Source organism: Balaenoptera physalus, assembly GCF_965194825.1.
Source record: "Balaenoptera physalus genome assembly, chromosome: 15".
In the NCBI taxonomy this organism is placed as follows: domain Eukaryota; kingdom Metazoa; phylum Chordata; class Mammalia; order Artiodactyla; family Balaenopteridae; genus Balaenoptera; species Balaenoptera physalus.
The window spans coordinates 19,926,708-19,946,823 of NC_138894.1; the positions used below are offsets into that span (position 1 = coordinate 19,926,708).

Below are 20,116 nucleotides of genomic sequence, written 5' to 3' on the forward strand. Positions count from 1 at the left end.
CTATCCTGCAATCTAAAGAGACAGGAAAATACAGAGAATAACCAGTGAGATCATCTTATCTGAAGCAAAAGCTAATGTACATACACTGGTAGGAACACTTTTACAAGGATTCTAACGAATTGATGCAGGATGAGTGTAGATTAATTTAAGATTGAGAAGCTCCTTGGGTCCACAGTCTTAGAGGGACTCCATACTATTGTAGGTATTATCGCCTGGAACTCTATTAGATTACTGAAGTAAGGAGCCTAGGAAAATGCCCTATTGTTTCAGGCAAAGGAAAGGGAAAAGTAACTGGAAATATGCCCAGAAGGTTGTCTGTAGCAAGCACCTTCTTTCCAAGGGAAGTAACATTACTAGAGCCTTATATATACAGGGAAAGGCAATTAGCCAATCCCAGCCCTCATCAGTCTTAATGTATCATCTATGGAGCCAAAAATTTAAGGTCCTCTTAAGCACTGAAGCCCACTAAAAGACCGAGATTTAATCATAACATTATACAACACTCCCCTCCCCCATACCTTATACCAAAACAGGGCTCCAGTACAGTAACAATGGATTACAATTGAAAGCTCTGCAAGGCCCATACTCTATGTAAGAAAGAGTTCTCAAGGGAAAACAATAACAACTGGGGAGAATAAGAAGGAAAAAAAAAAAAAAAAAGAAAACAAGGAAACAAGTTTTCATTGAGTAATAAAATACATCTTGCCATGTCAGTAAACAAAGGATATCATAGTCATCAGCGATTGCAGCCACCTCCAATGGTGAGCTGGTGAGCCCTGAGGAAACTCAGGAAGGAAACAAAGAATACCTGCCATCTATCAGCCATCGGGCTGCAGCCACTCCTGATGGTGAACTCTGAGGAAACTCAGGATATGAAAACACAGGATACTGGCCCGAGAGAACTGAGGTACATATCAAAAGAATTATTTCAGTAAGCCCAGACTTGCATATTCCCATACATAGAAAAGTGCTAAATTCCTTAACTGGAGATATCTAGTTTTCTTTTATTAACAGTAATCTTTTGTTCCTACTACCTGCCTTTTGTTGCAAAACTCCTATATATCCTACCTCCCCCCTTGCCTCCTTGGAGCAGTTTCCTCAGGGCTACTTGAGATGCTGCCTCCCGAGCTTGAAGTCCTCGGCATACCTGCCCAATAAAACATAACTTTCAACTTTTAGATAGTGCATATTTTTTTTTAGTCGACAGACATATATGTTACCTCCAACTTTTAACAAAAGATTGTAAGTCATTCTAAAAGGTAAAAAAAACTCATTCCAAAAAAACAAAACAAGAATTAGAACCAGACTCAGATATGATATATATTTGGAAATCATTAGATAAAAAATTACAATAACTGTGATTAATATGTTAAAATTTCTAATGGACAAACGTAGACACAGGTAGGAACAGATGGGTAATGTAAGCAAAGAGGTGGAACTATTAAGAAATGATCAATAGGAAATACTAAAATTAAACCACTCTACGAAATGAAGAATGCCATTTTTAGGCTCATCAGCAAACTGGACACAACCAAGGAAGAAATTAGTGAGTTTGAAGATATGTCAATAGAAATTTCCCAAACTGAAAAGCAAAGAGACAAAGAATGGGGGAAAAGGAAAAAAAATATCCAGACACCAAACTACTGATCCAGGAAACTCAGAGAACACCAAGCAGTATGAATGCCGATAAAATTACACCTAGGCATATAATATTCTAACTATGGAAAACCAAAGACAAAGGGTAAATCTTGAAAAGAAGTCAGAAGAAAAAATTACATTGACCATAGAAAGAATAATAAGAATTGTATTGGACTTCTCATCAGAAACCAAACAAGCAAGAGTGTGGAGCGAAATATGTATCACTGATAGACAAAAATAAAATAAAATAAAATCCTCCTAGAATTCTGTATTTAGTAAAATTATCCTTCAAAAAGTAAGGAGAAATAAAAACTTTATCCAAAAAGCAAAATGAAGGGAACTTTTCACCAGTAGACATACCTGATAAGAAATGTTAAAATAATTTCTTCATAGAAAAGAAAAACAATATAAGTTAGAATTTGGATCTACATAAAGAAAGGAAGTACCAAGAAAGGAACAAACGAAGGTAAAATAAATATTTTACTTTTTATATTCTTAATTAATTGACCAGATGTTATCTCAAAGTAATAACAGTAAAAATGTATTTGGCAGTTATAGCATATGGATAAGTGAAATGAATGACAGTAGTGTTACAGGGTTGGAAGGGAGAAATTCAGAATATTCTGCTGTATGATACCAATGCTATCCAAGAACTGGAATAAAGTTATCTGAAAGTGGACTTAGATTAGTTTTAAACATATATGGCAAACTCTAGTGCAATGACTATAAATATTTTTTAAAGAAGTATAATTGATATAAAAAAAGAGAGAAACTTGAATTGTATAAAATGAAAAATTAAATCAGAGAAAACAAAGAGGTGAGGACAGGAAAAGGAAACAAAGAACAATTGCAGGACTGGATCAGTTGATACAGTTCATTCCTGACTGTGCTTCCCCTCACAAGAACAACTAACAACTATGTAAGAACAAGACACCACTTAAAAAATCCTAGAACACAAGGGTGAGACTGAAGCCCCACCTTGCACCACAGAGACCAAGACAGATTACATTAGAAGGTAAGAGAAGTCACTACATTTTCACTACATTGCCCCTTCCTCAGGCCCAATGCAAGACAATGCAGTGAGGTTGCACATACTACTCTGGTTCCTCTAGTGGGAAAAGAGGACCTAAGGAGGACAACCAGCCCTACCCACAAAGTCAGAGTCCCCTTGTGGACACCCCTATTCTTATCTGACATCACAAGGACTGCAGGCAAATCTGCTGGGCTCAACCACTGGGAGTCTGACTATGGCAGAGGAGGGGACAGGGCTTGCAACAAGAGCACAAGGATTTTTACAGACTGAGTTTATACTTGTAGTGCCCAAGTAGTAATCCCAACCATAGACTTTGCTTATCTAAAGAAATAAGTTAGGGATACTCTCTGACCAGGGAATTTGGCAGGGTACATATCTGCCTGATTAGTATTGCTGGCCAAAGAACCCGGTTTGCCCATGTCCAGACTTTTTAAGTAGAGTCATAGCTCCATCTACTGCAGAGAGCGTCTTCCAGTCCCATTTGATCAGAAGGGCTGGCAACAGTTCCTGCAAGCTGTGCAGCCCAGCAGTGCTCCAGCTGAGATGCAGGCAGGCAGAGGTGATCATCCCCAGAGCAAAGCCAGTAGTGGAAAAGGAGGGTTCCCTTACTATGCACCAACAAGAAGATTAATTCATAGCCAAGGCTGAGGCTAGCTGTCAGTCCTCCCAACAGGAGACAGCATTTTTGGAAAATTGAGAGTAACCTAGAGTGTTCCCTCACCCTCTTGCCTAGGCAAAGCCCCTCCTGAGACATAGCCCCATTCACTAAGGAGAGTGTCTTCTAGACCCCTCTAACCAGAAGAGCTGGGGACAACTCCTAGAAACTGTGAAGCCCAGTGCCGCTCAAGCCTAGAGAAGTGCAGTCAGAGTCAATAGTTTGCAAATCAAAGACAGTGGCCCTGTTTTGCCAGGGAATTTGGGGTGTAGGTCAGCTTAAGTTAACATAACAAAGAAAGAGCTTTATCAACTTTAGAGTTCCTTCTTCCACTGCACAGCAGCAGGGATCTAAATTGTTGTGCTGCTCATTGCTAAATACAATCTTCAGCCTGCCTGAACGTGGAGCCTAACCAGAGCACATGGCAAGCTGTGTAGCCCATTCAAAAACACTATGTATAGTGGCACTTGAACAGAGATCACAGCCTTGGCATACTCCATCTGCAGAGCAAAACCAGTGGCCTCATCAGACCTTGAAATTTGGTGCACACTCTGGTCTGATTTATGTCCCTAAACAATGAGTTGTATAGGCCCTGATTACCATCCTGCTATCCTACCAGGGCAGGGAAGCTAATTCATCCACTGCTAAATATAAAGAGTACCCAGTCTCAACCAGAGAATCCTGATAACCATAAAGCCCATTCTGAAGTTTCACTTGACTAGGAAACCAAGATAGCAGTTCTATCCAACTGATCTGAGCCAGAAGCATGTCCTCCCATCCTCAAAGCCTGAACAGGTGCATCCGAAAATAGACTATAATAGAAGGTTCCATCTGCCCAAGGACATTACTGGTAGACACAAACAGAAGCCCAAACTGAGCTAACTGGTGATGAATAATCTGTGTCAACCTGTGAAGTCTGGAAGAGGAGCCCGATTATTCAACTGTACAGATACCAAATTAAGGAATCAAATATCATAAAAATACAGATAAATATGACACTAAAAAAGGAAACTAATAAAGCTTCAATAACTGACCCTAAAGAAATGGAGATCTATGAACTCTCAGAGAAATATTACAGACTAATCCTCTTAAGGAGGTTTAGTAAACTATAAGAAAATATAGACAGCTAAATGGAATGAGGAAAAGAATGCATGAACAAAACAAGAAGTTTGACAAGGAAACAGCAACCATAAAAAAAACCAAACAAACAGAAATTCTAGAGTTAAGAAATACAATAACTGAACCGAAGAATTTAATAGAAAGTGTCAAAAGTAGACTCAGTCATGCAGAAGAAAGAATTAGCAACCTGGATGATAGGACACTAGAAATTACATCATCAGAGGAACAACAACAACAAACAGAATGAAACAGAGTGAGGAAAGCCCATGGGAATTATGGGACACAATGTAAAGAAGCAATATTCATGTTATGGAAATTCCAGAAAGAGATGAGAAAAAGAAAGGGAAAGAAAGTATATTTAAAGCAATAAGAGCTGCAAACTTCTAAACCTGGAGAAAGAAATGGATATCCAGATGCATGAGGCCCAAATGACCCCAAATATGTCAAACCATAAGAGGGCTATACCAAGACACATTGTAATTAAATCATCAAAAATCAAAGACAAAGAAAGAATTTTAAGAACAGCAAGTAAGAAGAGAGAAGTTACTTACAAGGGAACCCCCAGAAGACTATGGACATATTTCTCAAAAAATCTTTTCAGACGAGGAGAGAATGGGATCTCATATTTAAAAAACTGAAAGAAAACTATCAACCAAGAATTCTACACTCAGTAAAGCTGTCCTTCAAAATGAAGTAGGGATAATGACTTTATCAAACTAACAAACAAAAGCTGAGAGTACACTACCATCACACTAGCCTTACATGGCATACTAAAGGAAGTTTATTAAATGAAAGTAAAATGCTGCTAATTAACATAATAAAAATGTAAAAAGAAAGTGTTCATCTCACTGGTATGGTAAATATGTAGTCATAGTTAGGTTCTGCATTTTGGTAATAGTGGTGCATAATTCACTTATAACTCTAGTGTAAAAGTTAAAAAAATAAGTAATCAGGAAAAATAAACATAACTATAATAAGCTATTATTAGTTACAGAATATAAAAAAACATGTACATTACAACAGCAATAACCTAAAGTGTCAGGAAAAAGAAAAGTAAAAGCATAGTTTACAAATTCTATTGAACTTCAGTATTATCCGTTTAAAATACAGTATTATAAATGTAAGATATTTTATGTTAGCCTCATCATAACCACAAGGGAAAATCCTATAGGGATTACACAAAAGAGCACAATAAAGAAGTCAAAGCAGAGAGATTGGTTCAAGATGGCAGAGTAGAAGGATGTGCTCTCACTCCCTCCTGCGAGAACACTGTAATCACAACAAACTGCTGAACAATCATCAACAGGAAGACACTGGAATTCACCAAAAAAAAAAATGCCCCACATCCAAAGACAAAGGAGAAGTCACAATGAGACGGTAGGAGGGGTGCAATCACAATAAAATCAAATCTCATAACTGCTGGGTGGATGACTCACAAACTGGAGAACATTTATACCACAGAAGTCCACCCACTGGAGTGAAGGTTCTGAGCCCCATGTCAGGCTTCCCACCCTGGGGGTCCGGCAATGGGAGGAGGAATTCCAAGAGAATCAGACTTTGAAGGCTAGCAGGATTTGATTGCAGGACTTCGACAGGACTGGGGAAAACAGAGACTCCACTGTTGGAGGGCACACACAAAGTATTGTGCACATGGGGACACAGGGGAAGGAGCAGTGACCCCATAGGAGACTGAACCAGACCTACCTGCTAGTGTTGTAGGGTCTCCTGCAAAGGCTAGGGGTGGCTCTGTCTCACCGTGAGGACAGGACACTGGCAGCAGAAGTTCTGGAAAGTACTCCTTGGCGTGAGCCCTCCTAGAGTAAGCCATTAGCCCCAACAAAGAGCCTGGGTAGGCTCCAGTGTTGGGTCACCTCAGGCCAAACAACCAACAGGGAGGGAACCCAGCCCCACCCATCAACAGTCAAGTGGATTAAAGTTTTACTGAGCACTGCCCACTAGAGCAACAGCCAGCTCTACCCACTACCAGTCCCTCCCATTAGGAAACTTGCACAAGCTTCGTAGATAGCCTCATCCACCAGAGGGCAGACAGCAGAAGCAAAAAGAGCTAAAATCCTGCAGCCTGTGGAACAAAAACCACATTCACAGAAAGATAGACAAGATGAAAAGGAAGAGGGCTATGTACCAGATGAAAGAACAAGACAAAACCCCAGAAAAACAACTAAAAAAAGTGGAGATAGGCAACCTTCCAGAAAACGAATTCAGAATAATGATAGTGAAGATGATCCAGGACCTCGGAAAAAGAATGGAGGTAAAGACTGAGAAGATGCAAGAAATGTTTAACAAAGACCTAGAAGAATTAAAGAACAAACAAACAGAGATGAACAATAAAATAACTGAAATGCAAAATACACTAGAAGGAATCAATAGCAGAATAACTGAGGCAGAAGAACGGATAAGTGATCTGGAAGACAGAATGGTGGAATTCACTGCAGTGGAACAAAATAAAGAGAAAAGAAGGAAAAGAAATGAAGACAGCCTAAGAGACCTCTGGGACAACATTAAACGCAACAACATTCGTATTATAGGGGTCCCAGAAGGAGAAGAGAGAAAGAAATGACCCAAGAAAATATTTGAAGAAATTACTGTCAAAAACTTCCCTAAAATGTGAAAGGAAATAGCCACCCAAGTCGAGGAAGCACAGTAAGTCCCATACAGGATAAACCCAAGGAGAAACACGCCAAGACACATAGTAATGAAATTGGCAAAAATTAAAGACAAAGAAAAATTATTGAAAGCAGCAAGGGAAAAACGACAACTAACATACAAGGGAACTCCCAAAAGGTTAACAGCTGATTTCTCAGCAGAAAATCTATAAGCCAGAAGGGAGTGGCATGATATACTTAAAGTGATGAAAGGGAAGAACCTACAACCAAGATTACTCTACTTGGCAAGGACCTCATTCAGATTTGACGCAGAAATCAAAAGCTTTACAGACAAGCAAAAGCTAAGAGAATTCAGCACCACCAAACCAGCTCTACAACAAATGCTAAAGGAACTTCTCTAAGTGAGAAACACAACAGAAGAAAAGGACCTGCAAAAACAAACCCAAAACAATTAAGAAAATGGTAATAGGAACATACATATAGATAATTACCTTAAATGTGAATGGATTAAATGCTGCAACCAAAAGGCACAGGCTTGCTGAATGGATACAAAAACAAAACCCATGTATATGCTGTCTACAAGAGACCCACTTCAGACCTATGGACACATACAGACTGAAAGTGAGGGGATGGAAAAAGATATTCCATGCAAATGGAAAACAAAAGAAAGCTGGAGTAGCAATACTCATATCAGATAAAATAGACTTCAAAATAAAGAATGTTACAAGATACAAGGAAGGACACTACATAATGACCAAGGGATCAATCCAAGAAGAAGTTATAACAATTATAAATATATATGCACTCAACATAGGAGCACCTCAATACATAAGGCAACTGCTAACAGCTATAAAAGAGGAAATCAACAGTAACACAATAATAGTGGGGGATTTGAACACCTCACTTATACCAATGGACAGATCATCCAAACAGAAAATTAATAAGGAAACACAAGCATTAAATGACACAATAGACCAGATAGATTAAATTGATATTTATGGGACATTCCAATCAAAAACAGCAGATTACACTTTCTGCTTAAGTGCACACAGAACGTTCTCCAGGATAGATCACATCTTGGGTCACAAATCAAGCCTCAGTAAATTTAAGAAAATTGAAATCATATCAAGCATCTTTTCTGAATACAAAGCTATGAGATTAGAAATGAATTACAGGGAAAAAAATGTAAAAAACACAAACACATGGAGGCTAAACAATACTTTACTAAATAACCAAGAGAACATGAAGAAATCAAAGAAGAAATCCAAAAATAGCTAGAGACAAATGACAATGAAAACATCATGATCCAAAACCTATGGGATGTATCAAAAGCAGTTCTAAGAGGGAAGTTTTTAGCTATACAAGCCTACCTCAAGAAACAACAAAAATCTCAAATAAACAATCAAACCTTACACCTAAAGGAACTAGAGAAAGAAGAACCAAGAAAACCCAAAATTAGCAGAAGGATGGAAATCATAAAGAACAGAGCAGAAATAAATGAAATAGAAACAAAGAAAACAATTGCAAAGATCAATAAAACTGAAAGCTGGTTCTTTGAGAAGATAAACAAAATTGACAAACTTATAACCAGACTCATCAAAAAAAAGAGGGAGAGGAATCAAATCAATAAAATTAGAAGTGAAAAAGGAGAAGTTACAACAGACACCACAGAAATACAAAGCATCCTAAGAGACTACCACAAGCAACACTATGCCAATACAATGGACAACCTGGAAGAAATGGACACATTTTTAGAAAGTTATAACCTTGAAGACTGAACCAGGAAGAAATAGAAATTATGAACAGACCAAACACAAGTAATGAAATTGAAACTGTGATTAAATATCTTCCAACAAACAAAGGTCCAGGACCAGATTGCTTCACAGGTGAATTCTATCAAACATTTAGAGAAGAGTTAACACCCATCCTTCTCCAACTCTTCCAAAAAATTGCAGAGGAAGGAACACTCCCAAACTCATTCTATGAGGATACCATCACCCTGATACACAAATCAGACAAAGATATTACAAAAAAAGAAAATTACAGACCAATATCACTGGTAAATATAGATGCAAAACACTCAACAAAATACTAGCAAACAGAATCCAACAACACATTAAAAAGATCATACACCATGATCAAGTGGGATTTATCCCAGGGATGCAAGGATTCTTCAATGTATGCAAATCAATCAATGTGATACACCATAAAAACAAACTGAAGGGTAAAAACCATATGATCATCTCACTAGATGCAGAAAAAGCTTTTGACAAAATTCAACACAATTTATGATAAAAACTCTCCAGAAAGTGGGCATAGAGGGAACCTACCTCAACATAATAAAAGCCATATACAACAGACCCACAGAAAACATCATTCTCAGTGGTGAAAAACTAAAGCATTTCCTATAAGATCAGGGATAAGACAAGGGTGCCCACTCTCACCACTATTATTCAACATAGTATTGGAAGTGCTAGCCACGGCAATGAGAAAAGAAGAAGAAATAAAAGGAATCCAAATTGGAAAAGAAGAAATAAAACTGTCACTGTTTGCAAATGACAGGATACTATATATAGAAAATCCTAAAGATGCTACCAGAAAACTACTCGAGCTAATCAATGAATTTGGTAAAGTTGCAGGATACAAAATTAATGCACAGAAATCTCTTGCATTCCTCTACACTAACAATGAAAAATCAGAAAGAGAAATCAAGGAAACAATCCCATTCACCATTGCCACAAAAAGAATAAAATACCTAGGAATAAACCTACTTAAGTTGGTAAAAGACCTGTACTCAGAAAACTATAAGACACTGATGAAAGAAATCAAAGATGATACCAACAGATGGAGAGATATGCCATGTTTTTGAGTTGGAAGAATCAATATTGTGAAAATGACTATGCTACCCAAAGCAATCTACAGATTCAACGCAACCTCTATCAAATTACCAATGGCATTTTTTTACAGAACTAGAACAAAAAATCTTAAAATTTGCATGGAGACACAAAAGACACGGAATAGCCAAAGCAGTCTTTAGGGAAAAAAGCAGAGCTGGAGAAATCAGACTCCCTGACTTCAGACTATACTACAAAGCTACAGTCATCAAGACAATATGGTACTAGCAAAAAAACAGAAATATAGATCAATGGAACAAGATAGAAAGCTCAGAGATAAACCCACACACCTATGGTCAACTAGTCTATGACAAAGGAGGCAAGGATATACAATGGAGAAAAGAGAGTCTCTTCAATAAGTGGTGCTGGGAAAACTGGACAGCTGCATGTAAAAGAATGAAATTAGAACACTCCCTAACACCATACAGAAAAATAAACTCAAAATGGATTAGAGACCTAAATGTAAGACCGGACACTATAAAACTCTTAGAGGAAAACATAGGAAGAACACTCTTTGACATAAATCACAGCAAGATCTTTTTTGATCCACCTCCTAGAGTAATGGAAATAAAAACAAAAATTAACAAATGGGACCTAATGAAACTTCAAACGTTTTGCACAGCAAAGGAAACCAGAAACAAAATCAAAAGGCAACCCTCAGAATGGGAGAAAATATTTACAAATGCCTCAACAGACAAAGGATTGATCTCCAAAATATATAAGTAGCTCATGCAGCTCAATATTAAAAAAACAAACACCCTAATCCAAAAATGGGAAGAAGACCTAAATAGACATTTTTCCAAAGAAGACATACAGATCGCCAAGTACATGAAAAGATGCTCACCATCACTAATTATTAGAGAAATACAAATCAAAACTACAATGAGGTATCACCTCACACCAGTTAGAATGGGCATCATCAGGAAATCTACAAACAACAAATGCTGGAGAGGGTGTGGAGAAAAGGGAACCCTCTTGCACTGTTGGTGGGAATGTAAATTGATGCAGCCACTATGGAGGACAGTATGGAGGTTCCTTAAAAAACTAAAAAGAGAACTACCATACGACCCAGCAATCTTACTAATGGGCATATACCCAGAGAAAACCATAATTCAAAAAGACACATGCACCCCAATATTCATTGCAACACTATTTACAATAGCCAGGTCATGGAAGCAACCTAAATGCCCATTGACAGACGACTGGATAAAGAAGAAGTTGTACATATATACAATGGAATATTACTCAGCCATAAAAAGGAAAGAAATTGTGTCATTTGTAGAGATGTGGATGGATATAGAGACTGTCATACAGAGTGAAGTAAGTCAGAAAGAGAAAAACAAATATCGTATATTGTCCCATATATGTGACCTAGAAAAATGGTACAGATCAACTGGTTTGCAGGGCAGAAATTGAGACACAGATGTAGAGAACAAACATATGGACACCAAGTGGGGAAAGTGGCAGGAGGTGGGGGGGGTGGTGTGCTGAATTGGGCGATTGGGATTGACATGTATACACTGATGTGTATAAAATTGATGACTAATAAAAACCTGCTGTATAAAAAAAATAAATTAAATAAAATTCAAAAAAAATAAATACATAAGTCAAAGCATATTGATACCCAAAGACATCAAAACACAAAAAAATGAACTGCAGAAGAAACAAGGAAAAATGGCTCTACAAAACAACCAGAAAACAATCTACAAAGTGGCAGTGGCAATTCCTTGCTATTTATCAAAAATTACTCATCACTAATTACTTTAAAGATAAATGGAAAGGCTGAATACATGAATAAATAATACCCAACAATATGCTGCCTACTAGAGGTTTACTTTAGCCTTTAAGATGTATATAGACTGAGAGTGAAGGGATGATAAAGATATTTCAAGCTAATGGTAATTAAAAAAAAAAAAAAAAAAGAGGAGTAATTATACTTAAACAAAATTGACTTTAAGGTAAAAATGGTAAAAAGAGACAAACAAGATTATTATTTAATTATAAAAGTATCGGTATATCAAGAACATATAACAATGGTAATTATTGATGGGTCTTACATCAGAGTACTTAAGTATTTAAAGTAAAAACTAACAGAGATTAAAAGAGAAATAAAATACTTTAATAGTAGTTGGGGGCTTTTATATACTATTCTCAATGGATAGATCATCCAGACAGCAGATCAATAAGGAACCAGCACATTTGAACAACACTATAGACCAAATTAACCTAACAGACAAGTACAGAACATTCTATCCAAAGTAATAGAATACACATATTTTTAAGCACATATAGAACATTTTCTAGGATAGAATATAAGTTAGGCCACAAAAAAAGTGTTACTAAATTCAAGGAGATTAAAATCATATCAAGTATCTTCTTTGACCACCACAGCATAAAACAAGAAATCAACGCTAATAGGAAAACTGGAAAATTCACAAACACATGGAAATTAAACAACACTCTACTGAAAACCAATGGATAAAAGAAGAAATAATAGGTGAAATTAAAAAAAAATGTATTTGGTACAAATTAAAATAAAAATATAACATACCAGAAATTATGGGATGTAGCAAAAAGCAGTTCTAAGAGAAAATTCATAGCAATAAATGCCTACATTAAGGAGCCAGAAAAATAACAAATAAACAACATAATTCTACACCTTAAAGAATTATAAAAAGAAGAACAATCTGAGTCCAAAGTTAGAGGAAGAAAGAAAATAATAAAGATTAGCTCAGAAATAAATGACATAGAAAAGAGGAAAACAACAGAAAAGATTAACCAAACTAAACATGGTTTCTTTGAAAAGATAAAGAAAATTGAAAAAAACTTAGCTAGAATAACCAAGGAGAAAGACCCAAATTAAAAAAATATATAAATGAAAAAGGAGACATTACAATTTATACCAAAGAAATTCAAAGAAACATAAGAGGCTACTATGGAAACATATATGGCAAGAAACTGAACAACCTAGAAGAAATAGAAAACTTCTTAAAATTCTTAGAAACATACAACTTACCACAACTAGAAAATCTGAATAAAGTGATTACTAGTAAAGAGATAGAATCAGTAATCAACTATCTCCCAACAAAGAAAAGCATCAAAAACAATATAATATTTAGGAATTAATTAACCAAGAGGTGAAAGATCTCTGCTCTGAAAACTCTAAGACATTGATGAAAGAACCTGAAGAAGACACAAATAAATGGAAAATGTATCCCATGTTTATGAACTGGAAGAATTAATATTGTTAAAAATTGATTAAAAAGCCATCTATAGATTCAATTCTTATCAAGATTCCAGTAGCAATTTTTACAGAAGTAGAAAAAAACACTCCTAAAATTTATGTGGAAGCACCAAAGACCCAAAATAGCCAAGGAAATCCTAAGAAAGAAAAACAAAGCAGGAAGTATCACACTTTCTGATTCTGAGCTACACTATAAAGCTATAGTCTTCAAAACAGTATGGTACTGGCAAAAAATAGACCAATGAAACAGATTTCAGAGGCCAGAAATAATCCCAAGCACACCTGGTCAACTAATATTTGACAAGGGAGCCAAGAGTGCTCAATGGAGAAAATACAGTCTTTTCAATAAATAGTGCTAGGATAATAGGATATTCATATATAAAAGAGTAAAATGGTATTCATATCTTACACCATTCACAAAAATTATCTCAAAATGAGTTAAAGGTTTAAATGTAAGATCTGAATCCATGAAACTTCTAAATAAAAGCATAAGAATAAAGTTCTTTGGCATGGATCCTGCTAATGATTTTTTTTTGATATGACACCTAAAGCACAACAACAAAATAAAAAATAAACAAGTGGGACTACATCAAACTAAAAACTTCTGCCCAGCAAAAGAAACCATCAATAAAGTGATAAAAACAACCTACAAAATGGGGAAAAAAAAATATTTGCAAACCATATATCTGATACCAGGTTAATATCTAAAATATATAAAGAATTCATACAACACAATATCTAGACAACAAGTAACCCAGTTAAAAAATGGGCAAAATATTTGAATAGACATTTCTCCAAAGAAGATACACTAAAGGCCAACAAGTACATGAAAAGATGTTTAACATTGGTAGTCATTAGGGAAATGCAGATTAAAATCACAATGAGATATCATCTCACTCCTTTTAGAATGGTCAACATCAAAAAGACAACACATAACAAATCCTATTGTTGATGCTGAGAAAAGGGAACAATTGTGCACTGTTGGGCAGAATATAAATTGGTACAGCCACTACCAAAAACAGTTTGGAAGAGTCTCAAAAAATTAAAAATAGAATTACAATATGATTCAGCAATTCCATTTCTGGGAATATAGCCAAAGGATATGAAAATACTAACTGGCAAAGGTATCTGCACCCTCCTATTCATAACAGCATCATTTAAAATAGCCAAGACATGGAAACAAACTAAATGCCCATCGATTGTTGAATGGATAAAGAATTGTGGTAGATAGATGATAGATAGATAGATAGATAGATAGATAGATAGATAGATGATAGATAGATAAAATATTATTCAGCCTTAAAAATTAAACAGAAAATCCTATCTTTTGTGACAACATGATGGAACTGGAAGGCATGCTCAGTGAAATTGATGAGGCAGAGAAAGACAAATGCTGTATGATCTCATTTATATTGGGCATCTTGGGAACCTTAAGAAAAAAAAAATTAGACTTGTGGTTACTGGAAACTGAAAAAAGAATTGGGGCAGAGGGTATTGGAGTAAGGTGGTCAAAAGTTACGAACTTCCAGCTATATGATAAATAAGTACTAGGGATACAATGTACAACATGATGACCATAGGTGACACTGATATATGATACGTAGGAAAGTTGTTAAGAGCATAAATGCTAAGAGTTATCATCACAAGGATTTTTTTTTCCTTTTTTTTTCTTTTTTCTTTTCTTTTTATTATATCTATATGAGAAGGTTTATGTTAGCTGAACCTATTGTGGAAATTATTTCACAGTATATATAAATGTATTTAGTGATGTATATCAATTATTCTCAATATAAGTGGAAAAAAAAAACAATCGCAATAAGTATAAAAGAGTCAGAGACATTGTGGCTATTAATCCAACTATATAAAATGTCACATTACATGTGAAAATATACCAAGTAAAAGAGACTGTGAGAGTAGAATAAACAATAAAATAATATCTAACCATGTATTGCCTACAAGAAAACAACTTTAATTATAAAAACACAGATAGATTAAAAATAAAGAAAATGAGAAATATGAACCATGCTAACACTAAAAAAAATGGAGTCGCTATATTAATTTCAGAAAAAAATCAGTATGTAGCTAAAATTAGAGAATGAAAATACACGAGGCAAAAACTGATGGAAGTGAAAAGAGAAATAGACAAAACCATTTTATGGTTGGTGACTGCTACACCCATTGAACAGAAAAAGGACATTAGGTATAAATTAAGGAAATCTGATTAGTTTATACACTTTAGTTAATAACAATGTATCATAATGAAATATACATACCATATCATATAAATGTATAATATTAATAATAGACACTCTGTGCATGTCAGGTGTATATATAACTCTGTACTATGTTCTCATTTTTCTGAAAATCTAAAACTAATCTAAAAAATAAAGTCTATTAATAAAAATTGGTATTGGGAAACAAAGTGAAAACCTATGAACACTTTGGTACATGTACTTCAAATTGTATTAAAATAACATATAGACTTGATAAACTCTTAACTATCATATCACAGCTTTCCACAAGGGAAACCTGTTAAATTTTTCAATATTCTGTTCTCCACTGCTATCAACTCTCATATTTAGATAAACCCTCTAATAATCTAGCCCTATATTTCAATGTAATTAATATTCTTTTGTTTTTTTCTATGTGAAAGAAAAGCTCTAGGTACTTGAAGAGTGTAAGTTATTCTTGATATTTCAGGAATGGCTGAGCTTTTGTTTTTTAATTAACTTCATCCTTGAGTCATATTCTTAAATCTCAGTTTTTTGGTCTCCAAATGGCCAATATCTCTTATGTTGTCATGTCATAGGCAAAATTCTGTGAAAACTCTAAACAAAATTCTGATAGGACCATGTTTTCAAAATGTGAAAGTCATAGTTCAATGCATTGGCCCTACAGTGCATCCAATGTAGCCATTGGTTTGGAATATGGGAAAACTATTCAATTTTCATTAATCTAGAATTTGGCTAGAGAAGTAATCTTATTTATTCTAACAGCAAGATGCTGATTTTTATGCATTTCCTTATATGACTATTTGTTGTAATTGTGAAAATAAATGAATTGTTTTATTGGTAAAAAATAAATGACTTGGTAATAATTTCCCTTCCTTACATGAACATAACAAAGTGCCATGGCACATGCTTGTAAATCAGAGGATAAACAGGTGAGACAGAACATTAAAATAATCATAAATGTGAGGTAGTTTCACATTTTTAGATTGCATATTCACTGATTAAGTATGTTGACACAAGATTGATTGAAATAGCTCAGCATTTACTACATTTACACCAGGCAATCTGTATTTTCAAAGCCTAGGCAGAAGTTAACATAAACATAATGCTAAACACAAAGTATTAGATGATGAATAATTAATTTACAGTGGCTTAGTTTTCTCCTATAATATACTTTAGTATTATTTATTAAAATATGATTACATCAGTATTTTCACTAAGAAATATATGCTCCTACAACTCTGTCACAATAGGCTTCTTCTTGATTTCTGTTATCTTCATATAAAAACATTGTTTTCATCTTACAGAAGTTTCTTTTTGCCATTCGTTTATCATGAGCAATAACATTATTCTCAACATCAAGGCAGAGATTCTTTGATATAATAGGTACTAATTGTTCTTAACTTTTGTGGAACTTTATAATAAATGTTATAAATTTTAGACACTTCAAAATAACTGGATGCTTGCAGACTAGATAGTTTGAAGCAAACATATTGCCAAAAAAAGACTAAAAATTGGAAAAAAAAAAACCCATCAGTGTGGAAACATAGGACATAATACTATTGAATAACTACCCAGATAAGATCTAAATAACGTATTGTTCAGAGAGGAAATCACAATGAAATTAAGTAAATATTTTGCAATGAATGATAATAAAAATGTTATAAAGTTTTTTGGACATATTTAAAGCAGTGATGACACAATATAGCCTGATATATATATGTTAACAAATAAAAAGACAGAAAAATAATGGTTGAAGACTCTAACACAAGAAATTGTATAAATACAGCAAAATAAATCAAAAGAAGACATAAAAAGGAAAATAACAGACATAAGGGCACAAATTAAAGAAATAGAAAACGTGCAATATAGAGGGTCAACTAACAAAATGTTGATTGTTTGACAATTCAACTAACCAGCATGCAAAACTGATGAATATAAAAAAGAGTAAAACACAGTTGACCAATAACACAGAGAAAAAAGATATCATTATTACAAATCCTGGATGTTTAATATGATATTAAAATGAAAAGATAATATTATAGCAATTTTATATTGATAAATTTAAAAATTAGAACAAATTGACAAATTACTAAGAAGACAGAACTGCAAAAAATGGGCAGGCTAAAATAATATAAAATGTAAATATTCCCATAGCTATCAAATCACCCTACAAAGAAGAGTTTGGGAACAGAAGACTTCACCTGCAATATATATAAAAAATTTAATGATCTCGTGTCAAACTGTCATTTCTCACGTTCATAAATTAGAACTCAATTATATTTCTATTTATCAGTAATAAAAACATTCAAGAGAGAGAAAGAGACAGAAACATTAGAGAACTATAAAAGATGATATAAAAACATGATTGAGCAATATTACAGTACTTGGAAAGAAGACACTGTGCTCAACGGAGATGACCAATCCACAAAGAACTCATATCCAAAATACATGTAATTTCCATAAACCCATAAGAAACGAGACTGACCATGTATAGAAAAAAATAAGCAAGCAACTCAAACAGGTATTTCATGTTTTAATAGTGTATCAATGATCTCCACTCCATACAGAAAACAAACAAACAAAAACAGACTGAAATGTGCTGAACCGTATTAATAATCAGGAAATGCAAATTAAGACCACAAGGTAAAAATAGGTTGCCAGTGCAAAAATGGCCACAATTAAATATTATACATATAGACATATAGGTTAGAATGAGGAGAAATTGGAACAGTCATTTATTTTAAATTGTTACAGAAGTTTGAAAATTGCTTAGCATCATCTACCAAAATTGAACATAAGGAAGCATACTACTTAACCATACAATTTTATTCCTAGGAAAGCACCTAACAAAAAAGTGTATGTGTGACTGTGTGCTTGTGTGTGGTTGAGCACAAAGAGAAAAATAAGCTGTGGCTACATGTACCGCAGGGATGAATAATGTAAATATAAAAATGAGTGAAGGTAGCCAGATAACAAATGATAGAGAAAGTAATTTCAATTTATGTAAATACCAAAGATAAAGATGATCTCTAGTGTTTAGAGATACACACTTGAGTAGTAAGGCTAAAGAGAAAAATCAAGGAAATTACCATAAACCTAAGGATAGCATTATGTTGGGAAAATAGAGTGTTGTGATTAGAAAGGGGTATGCGGAGGGCTTTTGAGTACTATCGTATTCTAATTTTTGACCCATTTTTTGGTTACAACAATTTCACTTTATAATTAATTACTAAACAGTACATTATAGTTTATGTTCTTATATTTAACATTTTTAAACATTTAAAAATTATGTAATTGTTCAGCTCTAGAAAACTGAGTTTCTGTATGAAAGGTATACAATGCTAACTTTATGTTTGCCATTATTTCTAAGAGCTGTAGATTGTAAATACCAGTTAGAGATACTGATTTAGTATTTTCACATTTATATCAACTTATACTGTTACACATGTGAAGTGATATGATTTATCCCTACTTTAAAATGACAGTGACAAAGCTCACATGTATATCAAACAATTATGCCAAATTTGGCAGTTAGTAAGTATAATGGATCATGGATTCTGCTATTTTTCCATTGGCAACATGTTGCTTTATGTAGTGTATTAGAAATATATCCCTCATATAACTCTGGGAACCTAAGAGGACTAGTAGTGTTTAAATATATTTTCAAATGATTAAATGGAAATTCCCTACGGATTCTGATTAAAGAACTGCTATCAAAACAATAAGATGTTTAGTCTTCCTTTCCATTTCTGGGCTCTGCAGTTATTCCTAGAAACATTTTTTTAAAAACATGGGTAATATCACAGGCTAGTGGTCCTTTTATGGTAGTCACTGGACTTACAGCATTATTTGGAAGTGTTTGAAATATAAATTCTCAAGTTCCCCTCCAGTCCTACTGAGTCACAAGCTCCCAGTGGGGCAGGGGAAGGGAGCAGAAGAACCAAGCAATCTGTGTTTCAACAAGTCCTCCAGGTTATTCTGTCACATGTCGAAGTTTGAGAACCACTGTTGGAGATCGAGAGCTCATATGATGCTCTTCACATGTGTTTGACGATTGTTATTTTTTTCCTTAATCTCTTTGCAATCCATGGATGTAAGTGGCAATGCTGAGATTTGGAACTCTCTAAAAGGAGATGTCAGTGCCTTCATATTCCAACTAATCTACAATTCTTATGAACTAAGATTTCCATAATTACGTGCTAGCATTTAAATATCGAATTCACCTGAGTCTTCAGGTCTTCTTCCAAGTGTACTTGTTGTTGGCAGAATTCGTTTCCTTCTCATGCTTTCAACATGGCTCTTTCCATCTCTTAGCCAGCAATGATATAGAGTCCTTCTTATGCTTGGAATCTCTGATTCCTCTTCTGCTTTATTCTTCTGTTTTAAGGACTCATATGATTACTTGATACCATCTGGATAATCCAGGAGAGTCTCCCTTTTTTAAGGCTAGTTGAATAGCAGTGTTGATTACATCTGCAAAGTTCCTTTTGCCACGTAATGTAACAAATTTTGGTGTAACATTAGGGAACAAAGAACATGCTTGCCATAATTCTGTCAATCACAGAGTTAAAATTCAGACATTATATTATCCCAAACTAATGTAGTCAACACCTGTAACTGAGTATTTTAATGCCTTTCTATATTTTTTTTTTTTTCATATTTCTTTTAAATTTTA

General features: G+C 34.5%; 1 long non-coding RNA gene across 1 annotated transcript in view; it reads right to left on the minus strand.

The window, feature by feature from the left end:
* Window positions 1-6,633: 6,633 nt before the first annotated feature.
* LOC309643304 overlaps window positions 6,634-20,116 on the minus strand; it is a 45,386-nt gene continuing 31,903 nt past the window's right edge. Inside the window, exon 3 of the long non-coding RNA XR_014253672.1 lies at window positions 6,634-20,074. This is a non-coding gene — a long non-coding RNA (uncharacterized lncRNA). The remainder of the gene's footprint in view (window positions 20,075-20,116) is intronic.